This window comes from Oryctolagus cuniculus, chromosome 8 (assembly GCF_964237555.1).
Source record: "Oryctolagus cuniculus chromosome 8, mOryCun1.1, whole genome shotgun sequence".
Classification (NCBI taxonomy): domain Eukaryota; kingdom Metazoa; phylum Chordata; class Mammalia; order Lagomorpha; family Leporidae; genus Oryctolagus; species Oryctolagus cuniculus.
Window position 1 is genome coordinate 60218747 of NC_091439.1, and position 22066 is coordinate 60240812.

At 40.4% G+C, this 22066-nt stretch overlaps 2 long non-coding RNA genes across 2 annotated transcripts in view; one reads left to right on the top strand and one right to left on the bottom strand.

Annotated features, from left to right (window-relative positions):
- The window catches only part of LOC103350737 (uncharacterized), a 91373-nt gene extending 79338 nt beyond the window's left edge, over positions 1 to 12035 (bottom strand). Inside the window, exons 1-2 of the long non-coding RNA XR_007909133.2 lie at positions 11503 to 12035; positions 4530 to 4612 (exon numbers count right to left, since the gene is read on the bottom strand). This is a non-coding gene — a long non-coding RNA (uncharacterized lncRNA). The remainder of the gene's footprint in view (positions 1 to 4529; positions 4613 to 11502) is intronic.
- LOC103350738 (uncharacterized) overlaps positions 1 to 22066 on the top strand; it is a 411608-nt gene that overhangs the window by 27541 nt on the left and 362001 nt on the right. The window lies entirely within an intron of this gene.

Below are 22066 nucleotides of genomic sequence, written 5' to 3' on the forward strand. Positions count from 1 at the left end.
GGAAGCTGGAAGAAATGTTACTCTAGAAGTCTCTTCTTGCAAACACAAGAACAGGGCATTGGCAGATTTCCCTAACAGACTTTCTTATCTTCCTACTTGTGTGGCAAATATTTATTAGAAACATGCTTTTTCTTATCAACACTAAAGCTGAATATATACAAAGCAAAACTGGTGCCTACAAACAATTTTACATTAGTTAGCCAGAAACCTTTCTTCCCCCACTCATGGTCTCAATCTAGGGCAAACATAGGAATTCTTGTCTAAGAATTCCATATAAATATTCTGATACTTTTCCAAAGGTTTCTTGAGAGAATGAGTTATGACGAGGTCTGCTCATGGAGATAAAAGGGCTGCTGGAGGGCATGCTGAGTTCTGTTTCTCTAGTAACTAACCTAATAGACTGCTAGTTATTTTGCTTTGCTTTCTACTTTACCAAGGTTTGAGACTGTAATATCTGATAATACATAAGATCGTGCTGATTACCTTGCTTTGATATAGCAGATATCCTGGGAGCTCTGATTATGGTGGTCCTAGAAAGACAGGTGACTTGATGTGAGGTAACTTTTATGTGGTATAGCTTAGAGGAGAAGGAAAAGCCTCATCCTCCCAATCGCCCCTTTACCTATTTTTGTGACTATGCTTCATGAATAATTGCCCCCACTACCTCTTCTATCCCTTAGAGACTTAAGGAACAGTGGTGTTAGATTTGTGGAGCTGGGCAAGAATGCTGAGAGATGTTTCTGATTAGAATAGCAGGAAGAGAGTGGGATAGAAAAGTATCTGGAAATCCAAAGCCTAGAAATGAAAAGCCTAGGGGCCGGTGCTGTGGTGTAGCAGGTAAAGCTGCCGCCTGCAGTGCCTGCATCCCATATGGGCGCCAGTTCCAGTCCTGGCTGTTCCACTTCCTACCCAGCTCTCTGCTATGGCTTGAGAGAGCAGTATAAAATGGCCTACTTGGGCCCCTGCACCCACATGGGAGACCCAGAAGAAGCTCCTGGCTCCTGGCTTCAGATCAGTGCAGCTCCTCCAGCCGTTGCTTCCAACTGGGGAGTGAACCAGTGGATGGAAGACGTCTCTCTCTCTCTGCCTCTCCTTCTCTCTGTGTGTAACTCTGCCTTTCAAATAAATAAATAAATCTTTTTTTAAAAGAAATGAAAAGCCTAGGTAAAATTTAAAATAAAACTTGGACCTAGATAATAAAGCAGAGCAGATTAGCGGTTTAAGTACCCAAATCTATAGCTATTGCTTTTTGAGAATATGGTGAAAATGCACAAGTACTCCTGTAGTGCAACAACCAAATACCAAGGAAAACCATAAAGTCAGGTGCTATAATAGGTGCAACAGAGGCAGGGGTGGGGATTAGGGAGCATGGAAGAAGACAAAGCCCTTTGACTGCAGCCTGGAGCTTGCCTGGTTTAGCATCTGACCTGTCATGTGATCTTTAGCAAGTGGTTTAAACTTGTTACTTCAGTTTCATTTTCTCTGAAATAGTGCTAAAAATAGTACCACAGTTTTAAGAGCGTACATGTTGGTAAAGTTAGTGTCGCCACAGAAAGAGGCAAGAATGAGGCTTGGGAAGAAGTTTGCTATAATCACAAGGACTAGAGAGGAAGTCACCATTTGCCATGGGCAGGGCCACAAGGGAAAGCACCAATGAATGTCAAGAGGCAGGGGAAAGTCTAGGCCAGAGCCATTTTGGGGGTTTCTGAGGGAATAGAGGTAAGGCAGAATAAACAGTTTAGGATTGGCTAGTTTGAATCATTTCCTGAGGCTTTGGACTATAAGAGTGATCTAGAATTGCCTGGTGGCTAAGAGGATTTAGGGCAAGGGACATCCTAGTTGGGCATGTGAGAATCAGATAAGGAGGTTGGGGCTGCTGACTTGGGACACTTTGGTTTGTACATGACAGCCATGTTCTCAGTTAAGCTCTTTGCTGTCTCTCAGAATTGTTTCACTGTAGGTCTCTAAGCCCCCAAATGCCAGAGCATCAAGAATATAGAAAATAAAAAAAATCATTATTATAATTGACCCCATGATGAATGGGTGCCGAACAGAGAGATACAGATTCAAGGAAGAACAGAACACTTGTCATAGTGTGAGGTTTAATGATTTAATACCTACAGAGTCCAATGACCCAAAATGGTCATATTCTTCAATCTGACTTTGTAGGATTCTGAGGCAAAGAGGGAACACAGCTGTAACTGCGGTGTGGGCCAGGACCACAACAATCAAGGCCTTCCAGAAGATGTAGGAGAACTTGAAAACCATGGGAAAGTTTGGAAAATAGTGCAAGCTGAGTAGCATATTGGAATTGTATGGAATAATTAAGCTGAGATGATTAATCCACATGATTTCCAAGAAGTTAATTCATTTTATGAAATGTGTTAGTGTGTATAATATCAAATAGGTGAAAATTTATTTGTAAAACTTTAAACATCTGTACTGGTTTGGTTAGCATTTTGTTGATACCCAGGACATGAAAGGAAATACACTAATAAGGGATGTTTTATTTATATAAGGATAGAGAGCATCAGTAGGTTTTGTTGACATATGTTGGGGACAGCCATACTGTCTGCATCAAAAGTGACATTTGGGAAGCCATGGGTGTGACTCTGAAGGGCAAGTTTTGCCATCTCTGCCACCAGGTCTGTGAACCCAAGTTAATGGCAGTAGTGTTGAACTTGGATACACAAAACTTGGGTGTGAATCTGCCCCCACTTTCTAACCATGAGGCTGAGCCATTCCATTGTAAGATGGGAACAATGCTTTGACAGGCTGGTTGCAGCAATTCATGAGATAGTATTTCTGAAAGTAGTTTTAGTGAAAGCTCATTTTCAAAATGCTAGCTGCTTTTTTTTTTTTTTTAAAGATTTATTTGTTTATTTGAAAGGCAGAGATGCAGAGAGGGAGAGTCAGATGGAGAGTTTCTATCCACTGGTTTACTTCCCAAATGGCTGCAACAGTTGAAATCAGGAACCAGGAACTCCACCTGGTCTCTGATATTGGTACAGGGTCCCAAGCATTTGGGCCATCTTCCACTACTTTTCCAGGCACATTATCAGGGTTCTAGATTGGAAGTGGAGCAGCCAGGACTCGAACCAGCACCCATATTAGATGTTGTTGTACCACAGTACCAGTCCCCAACTCCATGGCTTCTGTTTCTAGTCATGGCTGCCCCACAGGTATTCTTGAAATCTTACAAAGATCACTTTTGAAAGTTAGATAATTCACTCCTGCCACTAATGAGGACTCAATTGTTTGGTTACTTCATTGTATATACAAATGGGTAAGAGTGCAGGCTTTACATTCTGTCTGATTTAGCTCCTCTAAGCCTTAATTTCCTTATGATTAAAATGAAAAAAAAAAAAGCATCATGACCTGGGAAAACAGCAGAAGATGGCTCAAGTGCTTAGGCCCTTGCAACCATTTGGGAGACCCGGATGAAGCTCCTGGCTCCTGGCTTTGGATTGGACCAGCTTGGCTGTTGTGGCCATTTTGGGAGTGAACCAGTGGATGGAAGACCTTTTTCTCTGTCTCTCCCTCTCTCTAACTGCAACTCTACCTCTCAAATAAATAAATGAAATCTTTAAAAAATCTTTAAAAAATAAAATAAGAGCATCAATCTAATGGGCTATTGTGATAATTAAGTGTAATCACACAGGTAAATCACTTAATTCAGTACTTGAGATACAATAATCACTCAATAAATGGTGGCAATGATTAGTTTCATTTCATGTGCACTGAAAGACTTTGAGGTGAACTTTTGGTATTCAGATACAAACTAATCTACATCTCAGCAGAAGAATGAGGAAAACTAGAAATGGCTAATATTAAGTTATTATTGGTCAGAAGGTTTGCTGTGGGGATGAATGTTAGACCCATATCAGAGTGGCTGGGCTTAAGTAATGGCTCCCTCCCGATTCCAGCTTCCTGTTAACGCACACCCTGGGAGGCAGCAGGTGATGGCTCAAGTGGTTGGGTCTCTGCCAACCACTAGACTTATGAGGATTAATTTCCTGGGTCGCATGTGGGTCTCCATATAAGTAACAGGAGCCCAAGCACTTGGGCTGTCTTCTGCTGCTTTTCTAGGCAGATTAGCAGGGAGCTAGATTAGAAGAGGAGCAGCCAGGACCTGAACTGGCATGCTGATATGGGATGCCAGTGTCACAGATGGTGGCTTATCCTCTGCCACAGTGCTGACCCCAGACAAGGAAGTCTTTTATAACTTCAGCAAGGCTCTATTGTAGCTGAGCCTGTTTCTTTGAGAAAATATAATAATAAAAACCTATTGACTTTTTATAATTTTCAAAACCACACAAAATTCCTTACCTTTCTTGATAAACAATGAGCTTTTATTGTTGGATTGGCAACTTAAACATAAAGAAAGTATTGTTTCTCTTAGATGGGTATAATTTAAGAAAGAAATACTCTGGTGAGTGTTGGGTTATGTAAGTATCATATCTTCATTTGTTAGGCACTGAAATAGGTGTTTTAGGAGAACATAATTGTCCATAAACACTAATACTTACCTTGAGAAAATGTATTCAAAGCAGGTAGCTGACTTGACACTTGCCATAGTTTCAAAATATTAATTCCTTCTCTTCTCAATGAACTTATGAATATTATGTGGAGATAAGACATGGAAAAGAAAATTTAGTACAACAGGGTGGGCGTTGTGGTGCAGTAGGTTAAGCTGTGGCTTGAGACACCTCAATCCCATATTAGAGTGCCAGTTCAAGTCCTGGCTCTTCCACTTCCAGTCCAGCTTCCTAGTGATGCATTCTGGAAATGCAGCAAATGACAAGTCAAGTAAAAGGTCCCATGCCAACCACATGGGAGACTTAGATGGAGCTTTGGATTCCTGGCTTCAGCCTGGTCCAGCCCTGGGTGTATGTGGACATTTGGTGAGTAAAACAGCAGATAGAAGGTCCCTCTCTCTGTCACTCTGCCTTACAAGTAAATGAAAATAAAGAAAGAAACACTTAAAAAATGAACAAAACTGATCACTTGAGCTGTACGCAGGGAATGCTCTGGGAATTCCATTGGTTCATCCTTAAGGAAAGTTTTCATGGGAGGGTAGAATTGTAGTGTTTCTGGGTGCTGCAGAAGTTGTGAGCTAATGCCTGGTAATTAGCATTAGTTTGAAGCCAAATAGCTGGAAAAACATGTTCCAGGACATTGCAGATCAAATCGGACTTCTATAAAAAGAATCTGCTGGATGTTCAGCTGACAGAACATCAACCATAAAAGGATAGTTTAATGGATTTCAGTCATTATCTAAACAGAAAATCACAGAGCCAAGTTTATGTGCATTGTTAATCATAGGCTGTGAACCTGGAGGAATAAAGTGTAACTGAACCATCAGATGAGCTGTTTTTCCTTTTCTGATTTTTAAATCACAACATTTGATTTGAGAATCACTAGGGGAAAAATGGTTGCTTGGAGCAGCCCCTGTAAAAAAGTGTGTGCTCTTATTGGTGAAACAAAACCATGCTGCAGAGAAGAGCTCTGGAGACAGGGAGTACTTTACAAACTCACCAAATTCTTTGCTTTGCTAATATTTGAATTCTAGGAGAAAACATGTCTCAATCTGAGGATTCTTGTGTTTATATTTGTGTTGGAATATGTGTATGTGTATCTTACTTCATATTATACTAATTACTCAGTTGGTTCCTGAACTATTTTAAATCAAATAATCTTTGAAAATATTGAAAAAGATGATATCTCTTACAGTCTAGTGAGAATTTTAAGAAAGTAAGGATATTCATTAAGCTAAATGGTTATAAAATAAGTAAATTTGGTAGTTTTCTGATATGTTCTTATACCAAAAATACAAAAGGGAGAGTATCCCATTTATATTTACAACTATATAATATCCAATATCTAGAAATAACCTTAATAAGACATAATCAGGAATCAGATGAATAAAACTGGACGATTTGACATGATATAAAAAATATTTGAACAAATGATAAAACATTTGAATAAATATTAAAAAAGACAGACAATGTAGGCTTACTTTTTTAAAAAAAGATTTATTATTTGAAAGGCAGAGAGTTACAGAGAAGGAGAGTCAGAGAGAGAGAGAGAGAGAGAGAGAGAGAAAGAGATCGATCTTCCATCTATTGGGTCATTCCCCAAATGTCTACAATAGCCAGGGCTGGGTCAGGCTGAAGCCAGGAACCAGGAAGTCCATCTGGATCTCTTACATGGGTGGCAGGAGCCCCAGTACTTGGGTCATCTTCCACTGATTTCCTAGGTGCATTACTGGGAGCTGGATGGGAAGTGGAACAGCCAGGAATTGAAGCAGTGCCCATATGGAATGCCAGCATCAAGGCCCAAGGTAGGTTTACGTGTTTTACTAAGAGGTTGATTCTCAATCCAAATGCCCATCAACAGTAGACTGGATAAAGAAATTATGGGACATGTATTCTATAGAGTACTATACAGCAGTAAAAAACAATGAAATCTGGTCATTTGCAACAATATGGAGGAATCTGGGAAACATCATGCTGAGAGAATAAGCCAGTCCCAAAAGGAAAATATCATATGTTCTCCCTGATTGGCGACAACTAACTGAGCACCAAAGGGGAAACCTGTTGAAGTGAAATGGACACTATGAAAAACAGTAACTTGATCAGCTCTTGTCCTGACTGTTGATAAACAACTTAATACTTTATCCCTTTTAGTATTTTTTTTTTGTTCTAGTACTATTGGTTGAACTCTGTAATTAACACAGAATTATTCTTAGGTGTTTAAATTTAACTGAAAAGTGATCCCTGTTAAATATAAGAGTGGGAATAAGAGAGGGAGGAGATGTACAATTTGGGACATGCTCAATCGGACTTGCCCCAAATGGTGGAGTTAGAAACATGCCAGGGGATTCCAATACAATCCCATCAAGGTGGCATGTACCAATGCCATCTCACTAGTCCAAGGGATCAATTTCAGTTCACAACTGATCACACTGATAGGTCTAAAAGTCAAAGGGATCACACAATCAAGACTAGTGTCTGCTAATACTAACTGATAGAATCAAAAAGGGAGAGAACGATCCAACATAGGAAGCGGGATACCCAGCAGACTCATGGAATGGCAGATGACCTAAATAGCACTCTGGCCTCAGAATCAGCCCTTAAGGCATTTGGATCTGGCTGAAGAGCCCATGAGAGTATTTCAGGCATGTGCATTGAAAGCCAAGACACTCTGGAAAAAAAAGAAGACCTAAATGAAAGATCTCTGTGAGTGAGATCCCAGTGGAAAGAACTGGGCCATCAAAGAAAGAGGCAGCTTTCTCTGAAGGGAGGAGAGAACTTCCACTTTGACTATGACCCTGTCGGAATAAGACTGAAGTCGGTGAACTCAAAAGGCTTCCATAGCCTTGGCAACTCATGACTAGAGCCTAGGGAGATTACTGACGCCATAATGTCAAATTGTTAAGTCAACAACAGGAGTCACTGTGTACTTACTTCTCATGTGGGATCTGTCCTTAATGTGTTGTCCAATGTGAAGTAATGTTATAACTAGTACTGAAACAGTATTTTACACATTGTGTTTCTGTGTGGGTGCAAACTGATGAAATCTTTTCTTAATGTGAACTAAATCGATCTTCTGTATATAAAGATAATTGAAAATGAATCTTGATGTGAATGGAATGGGAGAGGGAGCGGGAGATGGGAGGGTTGTGGGTAGGAGGGAAATTATGTGATGCTGGCTTCATAGAAAGAATTTGGGAGTATTCCCTCTTTTACGATGGTTCTGAATAGTTTGAGGAGAAATGGGATTAGTTCTTCTTTAAATGTCTGGTAGAATTCAGCAGTGAATCCATCTGGTCCTGGACTTTTCTTTGTTGGGAGGTCCTTTATTACTGTTCAATTTCTGTCTCAGTTATTGGTCTGTTTAGGTTTTCTATGTCTTCTTGGTTCAATTTAGGTAGGTTGCATGTGTCCAGGAATCTATCCATTTCTGATAGATTTCCCTGTTTGCTGGCATACAAGTCCTTGTAGTAATTTCTGATGATTCTTTTTATTTCTGTGGTGTCTGTTGTTACGTTTCCTTTTTCATCTCTGATTTTATTGATTTGGGTCTTTTCTTTTTTTAGTTAGTTGGGCCAATGGGGTGTCAATTTTGTTTATTTTTTCAAAAAAACCAGCTCCTCATTTGGCTGATTTTTTGTATTTTTTTTTTTTTGGATTCAATCCTGTTGATTTCTTCTCTGATTTTAATTATTTCTCTTCTCCTGCTAGATTTGGGTCTGGTTTGCTGCAGATTTTCTAGATCCTTGAGATGCGCTGAAAGCTCATTTATTTGGTGCCTTTCCAATTTCTTGATGTAGGCACCTATTGCTATAAACTTTCCTCTTAACACTGCTTTTGCTGTATCCTATAAGTTTTGGTATATTGTGCTGTTATCCTCATTTAGTTCCAGAAAATTTTTGATTTCTCTTTTAATTTCTTCTATGACCCATTGTTCATTCAGGAGCATGTTGTTCAATCTCCATGTATTTGCATATGCTCTAGGGATTCCTGAGTTGTTAATTTCCAACTTCATTCCTCTATGGTCTGAGAAGCTGCATCGTATGATTCTAATTCTTTTGAATTTGCTGAGACTTGTTTTATGGCCTAGTATGTGGTCAATCCTAGAGAAGGTTCCATGTACTGCTGAGAAGAATGTAAAAGCTTTCTGTGTAGGATGAAAAGTTCTGTAGATATCTGTTAAATCCATTTGGGCTATAGTGTCATTTAAATCTTCTGTCCTGTTGATCCGTCTATTTCTGAGAGTGGAGTATTGAAGTCCCCCAGTACTATTGTATTGGAGTCTAAGTCTCCCTTTAAGTCCCTTAACAAATCTTTTAAGTAAACCGGTGCCCTGTAATTAGGTGCATATACATTGATAATCGTTATATCTTCTTGTTGAATTGATCCCTTAATCATTAAATAGTGCCCCTCTTTGTCTCTCTTAACAGTTTTTGTGGTAAACTTTATGTTGTCTGATATTAAGATGGCTACTCCCACTCTTTTTTCATTTCTGTTGGCATGGTATATCTTTTTCCAGCCTTTCACTTTCAGTCTGTATGCATCTTTGTTGGAAAGATGTGTTTCTTGTAAGCAGCAAATAGATGGGTTTTGTTCCTTAACCCAATCAGCCAATCTGTGTCTTTTAACTGGACAGTTCTGGCCATTAACATTCAATGTGACTATTGACAAGTAGTAACTTTGCCCTGCCATTTGCCAAAGATATTTTCTAATATATGCTTTGAACTTCCTGTGATCTTTTGCTGTGAGGTTTCCTTCATTTACCTTCTTTCATATTGATGACCATGTTTCTGTGTTTCTGTGTGTAACACATCTTTAAGCATCTTTTGCAGGGCTGGACGAGTGGCGACAAATTCTTTCAATTTCTGTTTGTTGTGAAAGGTCTTTATTTCACCTTCATTCACAAATGAGAGCTTTGCAGGATATAATATTCTGGGCTGGAAGTTTTTCTCTCTTAGTACCTGGGCTATATCTCGCCATTCCCTTCTAGCCTGTAGGGTTGGGTTTCTGATGAGAATTCAGCTGTGAGTCTAATTGGAGATTCTCTGAGAGTAATCTGACGTTTCTCTCTTGCACATTTTAGAATCTTTTCTTTATGTTTCACTGTGGTGAGTTTAATTACAGCGTGTCGTGGTGAGGATCTCTTTTGGTCATATTTACTAGGGGTTCTATTAGCTTCCTGTACTAGGATGTCTCTGTCCTTCTCCAAGCCCTGGAAGTTCTCTGTAAGTATCTCACTAAAAAGGCCTAATCCTTTCTCTCTCTCCATGCCTTCAGGAACTCCTAGAACCCAAATGTTGGGGTTTTTAGTAGTATCCTGTAGATTCCCAACAATATTTTTTAGATTTCTAATTTCGTCTTCTTTTCTTTGGTTTGACTGTATACTTTCCTGTGCTCTAAGTCCGATATTCTCTGTTCTGTTTCACTGACTGTGTTTTTAAGGCTCTCTAATGAGTTTGTCATTTGATCTATTGAGTTCTTCATTTCATTTTGATTTCTCTTCACTATGACACTTTCCTGTTTTACTAGTTTCTGTATTTCATTTTAATTCCTTCTTTTTTTTTTTTTAATTTTTTGACAGGCAGAGTGGACAGTGAGAGAGACAGAGAGAAAGGTCTTCCTTTTGCCGTTGGTTCACCCTCCAATGGCCGCCACGGCTGGCATGCTGCGGCCGGCACACCGTGCTGATCCGATGGCAGGAGCCAGGTACTTATCCTGGTCTCCCATGCGGGTGCAGGGCCCAAGCACTTGGGCCATCCTCCACTGTACTCCCGGGCCACAGCAAAGAGCTGGCCTGGAAGAGGGGCAACTGGGACAGAATCCGGCGCCCTGACCAGGACTAGAACCCGGTGTGCCGGCGCCACAAGGCGGAGGATTAGCCTATTGAGCCGTGGCGCCGGCCTTTAATTCCTTCTTAAGATTTCATTTTCATGAGAGAGATTTTCTATCCTGTACAGTAAGGATTTCCACAGCTCAAGCATTTGTTTTTGAAAACTTCTAATTGTTCCTATCATAAATTTTTTGAAATAGGTATCTTGCATTTCTTCCATCTCATCATCTTCATAATCTTGGCTTGTGGTGTCTTGTTCATTTGGGGGTGTCATAATGTCTTCCTTGTTCTTGTTTCCTCAGTTTCTGCATTTGTTGCTTGGCATTGTGGAGATATTCTTTGGATTCTTCTTCCCTAGCTGTGGTGTTTTTTCTTGTTATACTATGACTGTATTAAGTGGACTGTCTGCTTTTGATGGAGCCTTAGAGGCTTGAGATGGGTGTGGCCTGAGAGCTCTGTTTGCTTCCTTGGGGTTAAGGGTGTGCCAAAGGTGACACTCCCAGGTTAGGCATGGTAAATCTCTCTCTCTGTTTCTTTCTTTAATTCAAAAGGGAAGTAATTCTGCACAGCTGAGCAGAATTGGAGGTAGTTAGCAGGCGAATGATATACCCACAGGAGCCATGATAGGAAGCTCTTTCCCAAGGACCACACAGGGAATCTGTTCTGCCCTCAGTGTGGGCTCAATTTCTTCTGCAGTCTGCCACTGGGTTGCCAAGGTTACCAAATTGTAGCATCTCTGGAGAGTACTCACATGAATTCTGTGAGTTCTCTCCCCCACTGTCTCTTTTTTCACAGTCTCAGTTCATTAGCACCACACATTCACTAGGTCCTAATCTCCTGTTATTTCACCCCCCCCCCCCCCAGTCAGGTTTTTCTGCTTGGCTGAGGGCGGGTGCAGCCCTGATGTCACCCCACTTATGACATATGTCCAAAATGGCACCTGTTCTTTGTCTTGCTCGCCTTTGAGAGGTGAGCAGAGAGAGAGAAACTCGTGTCCGTATTGGTCACTTTTTTTTTCTTCCTCTCTCTTCTAGTTAGCCTGGTGAACTTTTCCCCACGGGGTTTCAAGCCTTGTTACCTCTAGTCTCCTCTTTCCGCTTGCCCACCGTTGTCTCGGGCTATTGAGGTTCAGCTCACCTTGTGTTCCAGCGCTGGTGTGTTGAGTCTGCCGCTGGTGTCCCGAACTGTGGGCTCCCATGCTCTCCACGCAGGTCCACTGTGAATCACTAGTTCTGGAAGATTTTCCTCTGCTGTTTCTTCCCCTACTCTTCCTTGAACCTGCAGTAACTCCACTTTTATTAAACTGTTTCTTCCTGGACTATCAGTGTGCTCCCTTCCTATTCTGCCATCTTGCCGCTCCCCCTTCCCCAAATTTTTAGTATTCTTTACATCATTCATACTTCTTAAAAAATAAAAAACCTAAAAGAGGGGCTGGTGCCGTGGCTCACTGGCTAATCCTCCACCTGCGGCGCCGGCATCCCATATGGGCACTGGGTTCTAGTCCTGGTTGCTCCTCTTCCAGTCCAGCTCTCTGCTGTGGCCTGGGAAGGCAGTGGAGGATGGCCCAAGTGCTTGGGCCCCTGCACCTGTGTGGGAGACCAGGAAGAAGCACCTGGCGTCTGGCTTCCATTTGGGGAGTGAACCAATGGAAGGAAGACCTTTCTCTCTGTCTCTCTCTCTCTCTCACTGTCTATAACTCTACCTGTGGGGGGAAAAAAGAGAAAACTAAAAGTAACAGAGAAAAAAATGTGGACTGATTTTAAGCCTAGTGTTATGGTAGAAAGGCCATTCTAATTGTGTCATGAAAGACAAACGGTTTTAAAAAATAAAGAGGATAATAATGTAACTATGAAAAATTAAATACTTCTGTATAACCAAGTGAGGTCAAAGGATAAATGGCTAGTAGAGAAATACATTTTCTACAGATGTGATTGACAGTAGCCTACTCTCATTAATATACAAAAATTTCTTGCAAGTTGGTTAGAATGTACACCCCAACTTAAATGTGCAAAACAAAATTATTGCACACACTAGAGATACTTTTTTGTTCAAGAAAATTAGTGCTATATCAAAGTCAGAAGAATAGAACTAACATAAAACTTCATACAAAAGAGAATTCTTATTAGTGGGATAATAATATGTTTTTGTCATGGCACTAACTATATTGCATTGTTTATAAAAATACTAATGTGTACTGAATTTGATTCTAATATTTGATAAAGTTCATTTTAAATTAAACTTTAAAAAAAACTAAACAAAGAAGATATTTTTATTTTTAGTTCCTGTATCTGAGAAGTCCAGGTAATATGCTAACTTTAGACATGATTGAATCCAAGAGCACAAACTTTATCCTTGATACTCAAATCTTCCTGTATTTTGACCCTGCTTCTACCTGCACAAGCTTCATTTTCTGAATGGTACATTTGATATAGTGGCCCTGTAGGTTGGAGCCTTCCATATGATGAAGCTTAGCAACCTAAGAACCAACAGCATCTCCTCTCAGGTCTGAATTTGATGTCCACCCATGAAATTGAAGGTAGGCTTTGGCCACTTGAGCCACTGGATTGAAAATCCAGGTGGGTGGTTCCAAGAAACATCAGGGAGTTGTTACAAGGAGATGGAATGGATGCTGGGCAGTTTCATATACTATAACCACACCCACTCCCCCTGCCCTTTCATCATTCTAAATGATGAAATATGTTCTGAATTCCCATAATTTCATAACTTCAAAATATTATATAAATGTAATCATACTGTTTTTATTCTTATGGGAATGACTTCTTTCTTTTTTAAAGGATTTATTTATTTATTTGAAAGAGTTACAGAGAGACAGAGGCAGAAGGGGAGATAGAAAGAGAGAGAAAGAGGGAGAGAGAGAGGTCTTCAATCCTGCTGGTTCGCTCCCAAAATGGCTGCAATGACTGGAGCTGAGCCATTCCAAAGCCAGGAGCTAGGAGCTTCTTCCAGGTCTCCACATGGGTGCAGGGGCCAAGCATTTGGGCCATCCTCTGCTGCTTTCCCAGGGAGCTGGATCAGAAGTGCAGCAGCTGGGACTCAAACAGGTGCCCAAATGGGACTCAACATTTCAGGTAGTGACTTAATCTGCTGCGCCACAACACTGGCCTCAGTGGGCAATTATTGTTCTTTAATATTTACCTTAATGATTCATTAGGTTGATAAGCTAAAGGAATTTCAAGCAAAATTTCACAAAGCATAAAATCTTTCTTTGGATTTTTTAAAATGTATTTTTGATTTGAAAAGCAATGAGATAGAGAAAGAGATCTTTCATCCACTGGTTCATGCCCCAAATGCTGCAACAGCCAGAGCTGGGACAGGTTGAATCCATAAGACTGGAACTCAGTCCAGTACACCCTTATGTGTGGCAAGGACTAAGTGCTTGAGCCATCTCCTGCTGCCTTCCAGGATGTGCATTTGCAGAAAGCTGGAATTGTGAGCAGAGATGGGACTTTAACCTAGGCTTTCATAGGGGATTTAGGTGTTGCAGGAAGCTTCTTAACCATTGTGCCAAAGGCCTGGTTCATCTTCTTTGCAAATTTTGATGTATGACATATGCCAACTGGACCACCTTAGACTTTTGATTTTCTTTATGATTCTTTAAGATTGAAATTTATTTTCTTTGAATTATTATGTGTTGCTTATAAATGTAATGGGTTAAAAAGTGATTAAAGAAATTTCCTGCTGAAAGATGCTCTTAGGCAGAGATATGATTTAAAATTCATTTTATTTTTAAAAATTTCTTTGGTTTTCCTATAGCAAAGAATGACCCCCCCACTTTTTCCTCTAGAATTAAAAATAGTTGCAGTCTGATAATAAATGTTTTTGAGAAGTAATTTATTGTAGTAAATTATGAACTTTACTTTTTTGCAGTAGAGTCACACCAACACAGAATTTTTAAACACATCTTTATTTGAGCAGAAAACATTACTAATATGACCTAGCTAAGCTGACTGACAAACTGTGTAATGTGCATCCACTTCCATAAAACAATTTTATTATAAGATCTCACACCCTTCAAAAACAGAGTAGGAAGTTGTAACAATGTCAGAGAACCTGAACAATACCTATAGTGGTATTATTATAATTTAATAGTTGTTGAGTACTAGCAGTGAGACAGACTTTCTATCAATCACAGCAGGAGAGCTTATTCCAGTCTTCTAAATAGCCACCCTGCATATCAAGCTAGTACTGGGATGTTTGTTTCTTAACAAAAACAAAGTACAGGATGTTGTAATTTGGGAATGGATGTAATGACTAAATAAAAGCTCAAATTTAAATCTACTGTAAATTACATATCATGGGTAGTTAGTAAATAACTTTTTAGGAGATTTTATTTATTTGAGAAGTAGAGTACAGGCAGAGACAAGGAGAGACAGAGAGGTCTTCCATCTGTGGGTTTACTCCCCATAAGGCTGTAACAGCCAGAGCTGGACTGATCCAAAACTAGGAGCAAGGAGCTTCCTCCAGGTCTCCCACATGGCTGCAGGTACCCAAGTACTTGGGCCCCCTCCACTGCCTTCCCAAGCCACAAGCAGAGAGCCGGATTGGAAGAGGAGCAGCCAGAACACGCACTGGCGCTCATATGGGATGCCAGTGCCACAGGAGGAGGCCTAGCCTACTATGCCACAGTCTCGGCCCCAGTGAATAATTTATTTATTTATTTATTTGAAAGGCAGAGTTACAGAGAGGCAGAGGCAAAGGCAGAGAGTGAGAACGAGAGTGAGCAAGCGAGCGAGCGAGAGAGAAGTCTTCTATCTGCTGATTTACTCCCCAAATGGCTGCAATAACCAGAGCTGAGCTGAACTGAAGCCAGGAGTCAGGAGCTTCTTCCAGGTTTCCCACATGGGTACAGGGGCCCAAGCACTTGTACCATCTTCCACTGCTTTCTCAGGCCATAGCAGAGAGCTGGATTGGAAGTGGAGTGGCTGGGTCTTGAAATAGTGGTGCCCATATGGGATTCCAGCACTGCAAGCAGCGGCTTTACCTGCTACGCCATGGTGCCAGCCCCACCAGTGAATAATTTTTGATTGATTGAACTAGCCATAGGTTACTTACACTTAAAATTTCATCAACCAGTTCAAATAATTAATTAGAGTAAATGTTAATCACTTAGCATATGAAGAGCTAAGTGGAGAAAAGACATGAAGATAGGAAAGTGTGACTGGGGCAATGGTGCATGCCCATTGGGACTAAACTATAAACACAGTGCAGAAGATATTGACTAGGATAGTTTGGCTGCAAGTAACTGAAAACATGACTGTCAGTGGGTGAAATAAATGGGGGCTTATTCTTCTCACAAACAAAAAGCTATATGATAGGCAATTGCTGGCATTACTTCCATTCATCATGCTGCTATCAATGTTACAGACTCTTTCTAGTTTTCCATCGTGCCTTTTCTCCCTTGGCTGGCTTTTCTGTCTTTTGCTGGAGCCCCTGTGGTTTTCAATATGGCCACCACAACACCAGCTATCATGTCCATACGGGAAGCAGAGGGAAGAGAGGAGAGGTTCTGGTGACGGATGTCCCTTTGATTAGGGTATATGGGAATATGATTCTTAACTGCAAAGGAGGTTGGAAAAGTAACTGTTAAAGGGAAAGAACACAGTGACTATTGCCGCTTAGAATCAGCATGTTGGGGCTGGCACTGTGATGTAGTCAGTAAAACCACTGCTTCAGTGCCAGCATCCCTTATGGGTGCCGGTTTGAGTCCTGGCTGCTCCACTTCCAATCCAGCTCCCTGTTAATGCGCCTGGAAAAGCAGTGGAGGGTGGTCCAAGTCCTTGGGCTCCTGTACCCATGTGGGAGACCTGGAATTAGCTCCTGGTTCCTGGCTTTGGATGGGCCCAACTCTAGCTGTTGTGGCCATTTGGGGAGTGAATCAGCAAATGGAAGATTTCTCTCCCTCCCTGCCTCTGCCTCTCTGTAACTCTGCATTTCAAATAAATAAATAAATAAATCTTTTTAAAATATTTATTTATTTATTTTAAAGTCAGAGTTACACATTGAGAGGAGAAGCAGACAGAGAGAGAGGTCTTCCATCCGCTAGTTCACTCCCCAGTTGGCTGCAACTGCTGGAGCTGTGCGGATCCGAAGCCAGGAGCCAGGAGCTTCTTCTAGGTCTCCCACGTGGGTGTAGGGGCCCAGCCAGGACTTGGGCCATCTTCTACTGCTTTCCCAGGTCAGAGCAGAGAGCTGGATCGGAAGAGGAGCAGCCGGGACTAGAACCGGTGCCCATATGGGATGCCAGCGCTTCAGGCCAGGGCATTAATCCACTGTGCCACAGTGCCGGCCCCATAAATAAATCTTTAAAAATGAAAAAAAGAATGAAAGTGTCACTGCCTGTAGAGACAGGCTTTGAGTACAGCAAAAGGGTGGATGGATGCTGGTGAGTGGTTTATAATCTCCTGTAGAGGCAGAGGAAAATGGAGGTGGCAAAGGCTTTATCAAAAATTATGGAGTATTCAATATGAGACTCCAGTTAAGAAAGTGAGTGGTTGTCACAAACCAAAGAACATTTCTAGGATTTCAATTGTATAGTGCTTGCGAAAATTTTCCTGGTATTTTGAAATGTTTTTGAGATAGGCCTTAAAATGGGAGATTTTTGCAAACTATTTCACAAAATAAGGAAGATGTAGGAAACAATGGGCATATTTACCTGCCAGAAACCAGAACTAATTTGGAACACACTGTATGGATGCAGAATTCCATCAGGATTGGAGGTTGGCAGATCCAGGTATCTCCAACAACCTACCAGAGTCAAAACCCTCCAACCCATGGTCCTCATGAGGATTTATGAACTCTTATCTGACAAATGCATACTCAGTGCTTCATGTCTCAATATTGACATTCAGATGCTTTTGAAATGCTCTTTGTTTTTCTATGCACAAAATTTTCATGTGTGTCACAATGTTAAGTTAAAGTGTCCATTTAATTCTCTTAAATTGTATTTCACATATTTAAATACTATTAATCTTTGGCAAAATGTGGCAGATATTAAGGGATCTAAAATATAATGATTTACAATATTTTGCAGAGAAAAAATCATTTTCAGGAAAGCATTATGAAGACGTTTTCTGATGGTTTAACCAGATAGTTTTCTATTAACAAATATGCAGTTATATGGGAATGAACCACAGATCTGATGGTAAAGTCACTTCTATTTTAGTATCACTTGGTGCTAATTTTTAGTGATTATATGAATTGGTTAAATTTCACAAATTGGAGGTTTGTTTCCTTTTTGTCATTGTTGATTTTTTTTTACACAAAAATATTGTTGTTTTGAAATTTTATCTATGAGGGATGGAGAGTGAAGGGGCAGGGAGAGAAAAAGATGGAGAAGGAGAGATATCTTCTACTCACTGATTCACTTCCCAGATTCCTGTAGCATTTGGGGCCGGGTCAGGCTAAAGACAAGAGCCAGGAACTCTAGCAGAAACTCAAGCCCTGATCCATCATCTGCCTACCAGGCTTATTAGTAGGAAGCTGGATGTGAAGCTGAGGTGAGACTTGATCCCAGGCACTCTGATATGGGATGTAGGTATCCCCAGTGGTGGGTCACCCTACCATGCCACAAAGCCCACCCCGTCATTACTGGTTTCATTTACTTTGTAATAAGCTCTAGATCTTTGCAAGAAAAAGGTCTACTACTGACATCATTTTGTAAAAGTTGTAGTCCATTATGGCTTGCTTATTTACAAATGAAAGCATATAGGATATACATAGATTCAGAAGCATGTTCAGGAAAGAGGGGGAGACAAATTATGCCTTGACTTGTTTCTGTTATTCTATGTTGGTTTCCTATGAAAAAGCATGAAAATGTGGTGATTCATTAAGCCTCGTTAATCAGGGAGTGGAGTCCCTTTGGCCATTGCACATCTAGATACACAATCGTATAACTATTGCTAACACAGATTTAATCAACAGGAACCAAGGCTTGAGGCAATGACAGATAAACAGAGGTACAAGTACTAATGGCATTGTAATGAGAAACATCTGGTGATTTTTAGCTTACCTAAATGCATTTTTTTGAGGCTTCCTGTATTACCATTTTTCTCTTCTGTTTTTAAAATTTATTTATTTATGTAAAAGGCACAGCAAAATTAGAGAGAGAGAGAGAGAGAGAGAGAGAGGTCTTCTATTCGCTGATGTACTTCCAAAATACCTGCAAAAGCCAGTGCTGGGACAGGCCTATACTGAGAGCCTGGAACTCTATCCAAGTTTTCCACATGGGTAGCAAGAATTCACATGTTTGAACCATCATTCCCCTCCCAGGGTAAGCATTGGTAGGAAGATAGAATGGGAAGTGGAGTGAGGATTTGAACCCTGGGACTCCATTGTGGGATATAGGCATCCCAAGCAGCATCTTAAGTGCTGAGCCAAATATCTGCTCCCCACCTGCATGCCCCCTGTCCCACCCATGTTACCATTATTACATTGATTATGCCACCATTATATGGAGTGTTGTTCTGCTATATCCACTAGAAATGAAGGACTTTTGTAGTTGAGGGCTAACTAATGCAGCACAGATCCCAGAATGTACATTTGTTAGTAAGTGACACAGTTAACAATAATGGTATTTCTCCTTTTATTTAATAGAAAGTGCCCTTTAGTTGCTTGACATGCCAGCAGCCCATAATAATCATTTGCCTGCCTGCTGTGTGGTAATTTGTGATGCCTTAATACTTGTCTTTGCTAAAAAATCATAGTGTCTTTTTAGGGTCCCTGATAAAACTGGACAGAAGTAGCTGCAGCCAGTGACTGGAGCCCATGTGGATGAACTCACACTGACCAGAGAGTTACCTTCTGGTTCACTATAACATTAAATGGCATGGCTCTGATGATGCTTTGGCAGCCATCTTTGAGCATATGATATGTGTAAAAGCATGATTTGTCAAGGACTGTGCTGAAAGGACTTTCCCCATCCCTTTTTCTGCATCTATCATATCTATCACTAAATTTCTTCCATTTCTGCTCCATTTATGCTAACTCCATTAATTCTCAAACTTCTATTGAGTGGGGAGATGGATTTTGGTTTTGTTGTTATTTTGCCCTGTCTCCTTACAGGCCAGTAATAATAAATCTCTTTCTCAGGAAATGCAGTAAGTGCTTCTCTCTTTTTTTTTTTTTAAGATTTATTTTATTTGCAAGTTAGAGTTACACAGAGAGAGGAGAGGCAGAGAGAGAGAGAGAGGTCTTCCATCTGATGGTTCACCCCCAATCGGCTGCAACAGCCGGAGCTGTGCTGATCTGAAGCCAGGAGCCAGGAGCCAGGAGCTTCCTCCAGGTCTCCCACACGGGTGCAGGGGCCCAAGGACTTGGGCCATCCTCCACTGCTCTCCCAAGCTACAGCAGACAGCTGGATCAGAAGTGGAGCAGCCAGACCTCGAACTGGTGCCCACATGGGATGCTGGTGCCTCAGGCCAGGGCTTCAACCCCGCTGTGCCACAACGCTGGCCCCAGTAAGTGCTTCTTTAATGACTGTAGTGTGTGTACAAGTAGGGAAGCCTGGTTGCACAATCATACACAGTTCTACCTTTAAGGATTGTGGCTCTATGTGAGTTCAGTGGTTCACCTCAACAATCTCTGCATGTCTAAGTTTCATGTGGAATAATTTCACTTCCTAATTGGGGTTCTTTTTATCTTTTGTTTCTGGGGTATGCAGACCACTCTTTTTTTTTATTTTCAGTGAATTGTTTAAAAATTTAAATCCAGATGTGTTTTTATTACTCATGGTGACATTGGTTTGTTAGATACACACAGGAGGATTGAAATTACAGGGTGTGGCTTTAAGGGTTGTGGGACAGAACCAAGCAGTTGCCAAGAGCTTCATTCAGGTTTCCCACATGGGTGACAGGGGCCCAAGAACTTGGGCCATCTTCTGCTGCTTTGCCCAGGTCATTAGCAGGGAGTAGGATTAGAAGGGGAGCAGCTCAGACTTGAACTGGCACCCATGCGGCGTGCCACAGCACTGGCCCTTACATGTGCCCTTTATCTCAGGACTGGTTTAATGAGTCCACCAAGAGAATAACCCTATCTGATGATACTTCCCATGAAGAAGCTACCAACATATTTGTAGCTGTACGAAGTTGTTTCTGTTTTAAAGAGTGCTGAATTCTTTATAAATGACGTTGATCCATTAGGAATTGTATAATAAACATAGCAAGGATTTTCAAATCAGCTGTATTTATTTAGGTAAATGTGGAAATCTTGTAAGAAAATCTTATTAGTTGGGAAGAGAGGTGGGAAGAGCCTTCTTAGGAATGATTTGTTGGAAATTTTGCTCCCTGGAGTCCATGTTTTGCTTAAAGTAAAGGAAAAACACCTTTCTTACAAATTTGAGAGTCTTGGATTAGAATTTTTTATGTGTTAGGGGATGCTGATGATAAATGGAATGATAAATGTGAATTGTTCATTTAGGGTAAAAATAACCAGGGTTATGGGATTCTGTATATTGCTTGACATGACATGTCCTGAGTTATACTGTAAGCTTGCCTGCCTTCAAATATATTTTAAATAGCAAAGCTATATATAAGTAAGCCCTTTTAATTTGAATGACTGGATCCAGGAGTAATGCATACCATATCCATCATCTTATATGTCTAATTTAGCTGGACTGAAACAATGCTTACGCTTTTGTGATAGGATTAACATTTGGACACTCTGCCAGCTGTCTAGGTGTAGGCATTCTGTAGCTTTTAGAATCCTTAGAACTCATTCCTATTTTAGGGAAGTCCTGGCTTGTTTTACGGGCAAGTAAACACCAGGTCTTGTTCACTGCAGGTTATTATCTTCTAGCTAATGTGTTTGAGGAGCTTGTTGAAAAAGTTGAAGTGTATGTGTGTGTGTGTGTGTGTGTGTAGGGGGTTGGATAATTTTGGGATGCCACAGGTGGCTCCTTGTTTTACCTGACTTGTTGAATCACCTTGTAGAAAACAGCCATATCCTGTTGATCAAGTTTCTTTAACACCCTTTTTCTCAATACTCTCTACAATGCACTAGCTATTATTTTCTTCTGTGTCAACATGTCTTCTTTCTTAAGCAAGGCAAATAAGGCAACCTCCCTTCAAATGCAATCTAACCCCTTAAGGGAAAATATTTTGGTCATCATTTATGTGAGTAATTACATGTATTCCTGCTGTAATTTACTAAATTATAGGAAGTTTAATTTTTCTTGGTTGTGAGTTTTGATCATAGAAAGTTGTCCAACTAGTTCTTAGATCTATTTAACTTTTGAGTTTAAATTGAAGCTTTATTTTCCCCTCCATTATAAAGGAAATGGATGGTAGATGGGGTAGAAGAGTTTAAACTTGAAACAGAATGAGTGTCTTTTAGGCAGTTTTGATTTAATCTGAGTTTTGTTTTTAAATTCCCCACCTTAGCTGGGATTCGGTAAATGACTATTACAAGTCTTACAAAATATTTCTTGTGAGAATGTGATTTAGGCTATTTCTCTCCATTTTCCCATCGTGTGCTGATTTCTAAACAAAAGTTTTTAGCTGAGCACAATTGAAATATAAGTAAAGAAGTGGTAAATTTTAATCATGCTTTGTTCTAGAAATAATTTTTTCTTTAATAAAAATAACATTTTTTCTTGAATAATTCATATATTTTGCTACCAAAATGTCTTCTGCATAAAAGAAGTTAAAATAAATAATTAGATGGTTTTAGCGAAGTCATTGTAAAG